Genomic DNA, 7112 nt, shown 5'->3' on the forward strand with positions numbered 1-7112 from the left:
ATGCTCCTAAAACAAAACAAGAAAAGACCTCAAGACATCTCCAGGGCTTTTTTCTTTACTGGCACTCTCTGTTACTACTCTTTTTTAATTACAGCTGTGGGCTTTTCCTACAAAGATACAGGAACGTAGAGGTAAGCATAGTGTATGAGTTTGTAATTGCAGCTGAGTCACCATCCCTAGTTAGTGAAAAGAAACAGGCTAAAAGATTCTCTGGTAGCACCCAAGGGGTGAACTGCTCTTTGAAAGCTCTCTCCAGTGACTATGGTTTTCATCCTACACCACTCTGACAGATATTTACCTACAATTAGAAGCATTATTCCTTGGCCCAATTTTTTCGAAAGCACTTGTACATAGTGCAGCAAAGAAAGGTAGCTAGTATGTCCATGGAGTGGGTAAAAATTCCCATTAACAATGTTCTAACTATTCACACACTTTATCTGGACTCTTATATATGCATGATTGGCAGCCTGCCCGGGTGGCCAAAGAAGGCCAAAGGCTTCCTGGCCCGTATCAGAAACAGTGTGGCAAGCAGGACCAGGGCAAGGACAAGGACTGTCTCCTTGTACTTGGTTCTGGTGCTGCCAAACCTTGATGTTTGGGCCTCTTTCACTACAAAAAAGACATTAAGTTTCTAGAGCAGGTCCAGAGAGGGGCAACAGAGGTAGTGAAGAGTGTGGAGCACAGGTCAGATGAAGAGCAGCTGAGGGAGCTGGGGTTGTTTAGCCTGGAGAAAGGGAGGCTCAGGGGAAACCTTATCACTCTCTACAACAGCCCAAGAGGAGGTTGTAGCCAGGTGGCATTGGACCCTTCTTCCAAGAACTTTCCAAGAGGAAACAGCCTCAAGTTGCTCCAGAGCAAGTTTAGACTAGATATTAGGGAAAAAAATCACTGAAAGGGTTGTCGAGCACTGGAACAGGCTGAGGTATTTAAGACATGTAGATGTGACCCTTAAGGACATGGTTTAGTGGTGGAGTAATTATGCTAACAGTTGGACTACATGATATTAAAGGTCTTTTCCAGCCTCAGTTTTTCCACGATTCTACATGGTCTTTAGACAGCTTGCAAGCAAGACTGAATCACATAGCAGCACTCGGTTAGGCCTGAAACTTCAACGTCAACATGGCTGGTCATGGTCTCAAACAGAGGGAATTAGGACGTGGAACATTTAGACCTTCTGCTTTAGGTCAGAATGAAGAAAATTCCTCACTCAGGAAGATTCATGTTTTACAGTACTGATTTCAGTTATTGGCATATTCCTTCCATTCAAAAGCCATACGAAATTGCCTGGAGCACCTGGTCTGTTATTCTGGGTATTGTACTCATAAGAAGCAGATTGTCAATCCTTACAGGGCAGCATATCCATTTCTTTAGACAAAGAGCAGCTGTCAGTGAAAAGGACCACTCCTTCTGTCCATACCTTCAGAACTGTGCTCTGCTCCTACAAAAGGGAGAAGGAAACATTCCTGTTAGCAAACCTTCAGATGGTTGCATAACTGGTGTCAGTCTTGACAGCACCTCTGCTTGTGACTGTTATAAGCAGTGCTTTATAAAATGAATGTTTAGTGGAAAGATATTTTAAAAACAATAACCTCAAGCTGTGCTCAAGGAGTCATCAAAAAAACAAGATGATTCTCATGCTTATCTCCTTCAGGAGTAGTGTGTGATGGTGGTTGATGAAATATATAGCATCTGTAAGGCAGAGTTGTCTTCCAGTGTCATCACTTGGTCAGGGAGCAAGTCCAGTTGCCAGCCAGGAAAGCAGACACTCACCAACAAGTATTAGAAGGTTGGTTTGTTCTGTCTTCTTTGTGCAAGGAAATTGAGAGATCTCAGTCCTCTAGATACAGGGAGACATGAACATCTGGCTCCATCACCATCCCTTTACCCCACCCTAGAATAACTCCTTAGAGTAAAAAAGAGGTTTTGACCAATTTAAATTCTACCTCAGTGGAATAGGTGCCACAGAAGTGGGACTTAAAGTTCAGATATTCAGGTAAACTTCAGTAGTTCTACAATTCCACCTTACAAAAAACCAAGAGAGAATTTCCAAAATATCAGAGTTTTTCCTATGATTCCACTCAACAAGTGTTTAAAATATTCATAACTTCCTATGGGATCATCACAGATAATGACCTTTTACCTTTTTGATGTAATTTATATTGATGCATTAAACGAATGAGCTCATCCAATTACAGAAGTGTATTTTCCTTCCTTATTTGCTAAAGGATTACCACACTTCAGCCCCAAATCAACCAGTGTTTGCTTAATGAAGTCACAGTGTACATCTCATTAATTTCACTTTTCTCTTAAGTAATTCTTGGGAGGTGCAAACCTCTTTGATCCCCAGATACTTCAGCTTTACAGAACTGAACAAGACTACAGACTGTGTTTGTAGAGAGGTGCATCTGGATGAGATGCCCTGGACAAGAAGGCGTGTCAGATCTCCAAACAAAGCAGAGTCTCCAGGGTGAGGTGGAGGGTGAAGATCAGGTGCAGGTACCCAGGTGCAGAACTCTCCATGACAGAGTGCCACTGCCCCCTGAGGGATGACTGTAGGAAGAGAAGGAGCACACAGAAACAAGGATTTCCATGGGCCTCAGAGATGCTACTGAACTACTTAAATAATTAATGAAGCAACTTCATTGGGCTGAAAAAAAAATGATAACCAGTGCACTTATCAGTATTTCAGAATGATGCAAAGACCATGGTGATCTCCTCAGATAGATGCCACTATCAGTGAGAGGGGCACTAATAAAAACCTCACTTGTCTATGCAGCTATCTGTTTTTACAGACTTCTAAGCATATTTCTTTGATAAACAAGTCAAATTCTGTTGGGACAGCCACAGGTTAAAAAATATTAGAGTAGGATACACATGCAGAGGGAACCAGATCTCCTTGATGCCTAAAAAAAAAAAAAAAAAAAAAAAAAAAGACATGAAAAAATTACAGTTCCTTGGAAATTTGTTTTTTTCAAAATAATCCTAACTGTTCCTAAAGAAAACAGAGTTCACAAAATAAGGCTTCTTGGAATACTGACACAATTGTACTTCTACAACAGTTACATTTTTACATACAATGAGCAGCCATTTTTCTGATTCTCTGACAGTTAAGAGAGGTAAGGGATTTTGCCCTCAATATCTGACCAAATTACAAATACCCCATGAGACTCATAGAAAACAGCAAAAATAGAGAAAACTCGAAAGAGCTGCAAATTCAATGGAGCTGACTTCAATTTCCTGATGCATACTGTGAACTCTACGACGACCTCCAAATGTAACCCCAAGTATCATAAAATCACAGAATGACTTGGTTGAACCAGAATTCATGTTTTTCTGACTTTTTTTCACCCTCATTTCTTCCTGACATATCTCTTTAACTCTGTTGACACACTATAAATTAACCTCTGGTGTAATCCTTATGCAGATTCCAGTAATGGTTCCACAGTAAAGCCCCAAGTTAAATTTGCAGATAAAACTTGCTTAAACTTGCCATGTTTCACAATGGACTAATGAATGCAGCTGCCCAGATGGCATTTTCCAGCACGCCTTATTACAAAACGGAGGCTAACTTCTGCAAGCAAAGCACTTGAAAAATACAGTCCCATCCACTCTGATCCCTGTCAAACTTCTCAGTTCCAGCTCTGCTTCTCGACTGCCACAATTTTCTAACAGGAAAAAGCCAAATACACACACAAAAAACAAATCAAAACAAACCACCACCCAAACAACACAAACACACCCTCACACCCGTTAAAAAAAAAAAAAAAACAACAAAAACCAAAACAAAAAAAAAACAACAAACAAAAAAAAAAACAAAAACCAAAAACATCAAAAAAAAAAAAAAAAAAAAACACGTGAGTTGGGAAATAATCTTAACAGCAGGGAGCTTCCATTGCCCTACCACATGGGTGACTGGCGCTATGGTGGAATGCTGAAGGAAAAATATCCCCACACCCTACATTTAAATCACGGATTTGCCTGCAATGAGTCTTCTGACTAGGGCATGGCACTGCTACTGTTGTGCAGTGGTTACACTACTGTTTAGATTTAGAGGTGTACAGCTGCTTTCCAGTAAAAACCTTCAGCAGCTGAGATGGAAAAGAATTTACTGCAAAGGTACAGAGCCTAGTTAACCTCACAAAAGTACTGCAAAACCTTCTTAAATTTCTATTTGTTACAAAGCAGAAGGAAATGCTAGTGATGGTCAAATTGGGCAGGGACAGTAACCATAATTAGACTTTTATAAAGATATTTTTCCCCCATTAGGGTTCTGTAATGATTTGTTTGTTTTATAGCTGAAGGTCTCATGTAAAATTTATTTACCTTTATGATATTGCGGGATTTTTTTTTTTCAAGAGAAAAATAATTTGAATTTTTGTCCACAATTTTCTAAGCATTTTTTAACCACACATAGCTAGGCAAGCTTTACAGCTCTTTGTGTTTACCCCTAAGGTAAACTCAGCCTGATATTTACATCAACACCCTTGGGTTGAAAGCACATTAAGGAATGAATCATAGTCTCTGCGGAATTCTCAACAGAAATTCTGGTTTGTGTGACATTATACAACTCTTGCCTGACTTAACTGTGATGGTCAGCAACGCAATTACCAGTTCAGAAAACAAGAAGAAACAAGCACACCAAAAAATCCACCTCCTGGATGCGCTGTTGAGCTTCACAGGAACCGAAGATAAAAATGCAAGTCAAAAACCATCAGTATGATTAGAAACCCAAAAAACCACAGAAGGAAAGATGTGGTACATGACAAATAATTAATAATTCATGTTTTATCTATATAATTTATATTGCATATAATTATATAGTAATGATGATCATTTACAAAGCTTATTGTTTGTAACAGAGTATGTTCCCATATGTCTCCCTTACTACTAACCCCAATTCTAACTGACCTATTTTGCCCTGAAATTGAGAAGTCCCTCTGTCAGATACATTTGGAGGAAATATAAGGTCATACCAAATACCATTTTACAGCAGGCCTGCTAACTGCAGCAGTCTACTCTAGCTCAAGGTCATCTCAAGATATTTGAAGATTATAAATGCAGCAGGTGATGCCTTGTTGAGGAGTCGAAGGAAAGTCATTGCAGCGTCATGTAAGAGGGCAATACTCCCTTAAAAGGATTTGAAAAATGTGACAGGTATGAAAAAGCACCCAGGTATGTGTGTCAGTGCACAGACTGTACTCCAGCTCCTGCAGTAGGTTTTATTCTAAGGAGGAAAGAATACAGACTCCTGTTGGTTATGTGGAGCCTAGGGAGATAACAGCATTTTCCTTCCTACCCAGTTGCTGAGCCCTGATCACAAAGATGTGAAACAAGAGAACACTTCTTAAAACACTGGCATACCTTTGTATAAATAATTTGTTCTATCAGTTCATCAGCTTCTACTTTATATGTAAGTCAGCCTAACCATTCTCAAGGTTTTCAAAGATTTCAAAACACTCTGAAACATTCTTCTTACGTTCAGCCTGTTTATTCCTTAATATATTTGTTCTCACACCACCATTGGCCTTCTAGTTTTATCTCCCTTCTCTAGGTTGCTTCCATGTAGAACAGGCAGGTCCACTCTCAATGGTTGCTGTGACAAACTAACCTACAGTCATCCAGTGTCCTCTCAAATGGCAGGTTTTCCCTTTCCCATACATACTCCATCCATGCATCTGCTGTGAGTTAATTTTCCTCAAATATGGGTGACATGCCAACCTAAAACTTCTACATAAAACCCTATCAGAACTTTTTTCAACAGCATATTCACTTTTTCCACTGGAAATGCTTCAACCTCCAACAACTCTAGATCTCATTACCTTTTTTAAATCCAAGTCTTATCAAGTTCTGATTAAACACTGCTTCCTGTATTTGTTTTTCTTCCTTTTGAGGTGTTAAAAGTACCTCAACCGGCAACTGAACACAAACGTGTGATTAAAAGTCTAACCTGGTGTAATATTTGCCACATCAAAAGCAAGAGTTAGCAATACTTCTGTCCCAGTTTAAGATTTTTTAGGTGTGGCTCCAGACAAATTTTTCATCTACTGGAGTTGGTAGACTCTCAAAGATTTTGCACTGAACTATAAAAAAGTGAAGTTCAGCATAACAACATTGCTTGGCTATGATCAAAATTGGAGATATGGAAGAAATGGAAAAATTTCAACCATTTTATTCCAAGGTACAGCACCCTTAAGAAAACACCACCACCTTTCGTTCTGTGCTCCTTCCTTTTCCCACGCAGCACTTTTTCGAGGACACTGAGACCTTTACTAAGACTTCTGCTCCACAACACTGGCTTAAACACACTCAGCAGCAGGCCACCAGTGGTTCACCCTCTCTGCTACCTCATCACAAGATTCTGCTCCCTCCTTTGCCCTGGATTTCCTGTTTATCAGCTGCTGCCCTGAGCAACCTGACAAAGAAGCACACCTTTTACCTTCACAGCACCATGGCACTTGCATTTTAAGTTTCATCCCTCTAAGAATCACTGCAGATACAGTAAGACCTGTGTTAGAGAAGTGACTGGAGATGCTCTCAGAAGATCTGCTGCCACACAGCAGATCTTTGCCTTTGAAACTCCAAGGGCAGACAAAAAAAAGCAGATATTTTCATAGGAAGTAATTGTTTTCTTATTAGAGTATGATATCACATTAGTTATTTTATGTTGTTCCTTCACTAACTCAGGATTCAAAAATCCACAACAGGAATTATTATAAAAATATTCCCAAGTATTTTCCTTTAAAAAGATAAGAATTGTTTCCTTATACAACAGCATCAACAACAAGTGATCTTAAAAATCTTAGTTGCTAAGCACTTAGCTGAAAAGAAGATTCAGCTAGAGCTTACCAGCTAAACAGAACACGGTCATCATCTGCAGAAAACATGATACCCGCATTATTGTGAATGTAAAATCATCCTTGTCTGTGGCACTCTAGCAACTCCACAAAAGCAAGACTACTTTACCTGTAATACCTGTTGATGTGAGTAGATGGTCTTGCAGATGCAGGCAGTGTGCTCTTTTCTCAGGGTAATCTTTTTTTTTTTTGACAGATCAGAAGCTGATGTACCTGGTTAATTCACTTAGTCCAACTTAAAACCAAGAAATTTTTACC

Source organism: Hirundo rustica, chromosome 6, assembly GCF_015227805.2.
Source record: "Hirundo rustica isolate bHirRus1 chromosome 6, bHirRus1.pri.v3, whole genome shotgun sequence".
NCBI classification, from domain to species: Eukaryota; Metazoa; Chordata; class Aves; order Passeriformes; family Hirundinidae; genus Hirundo; species Hirundo rustica.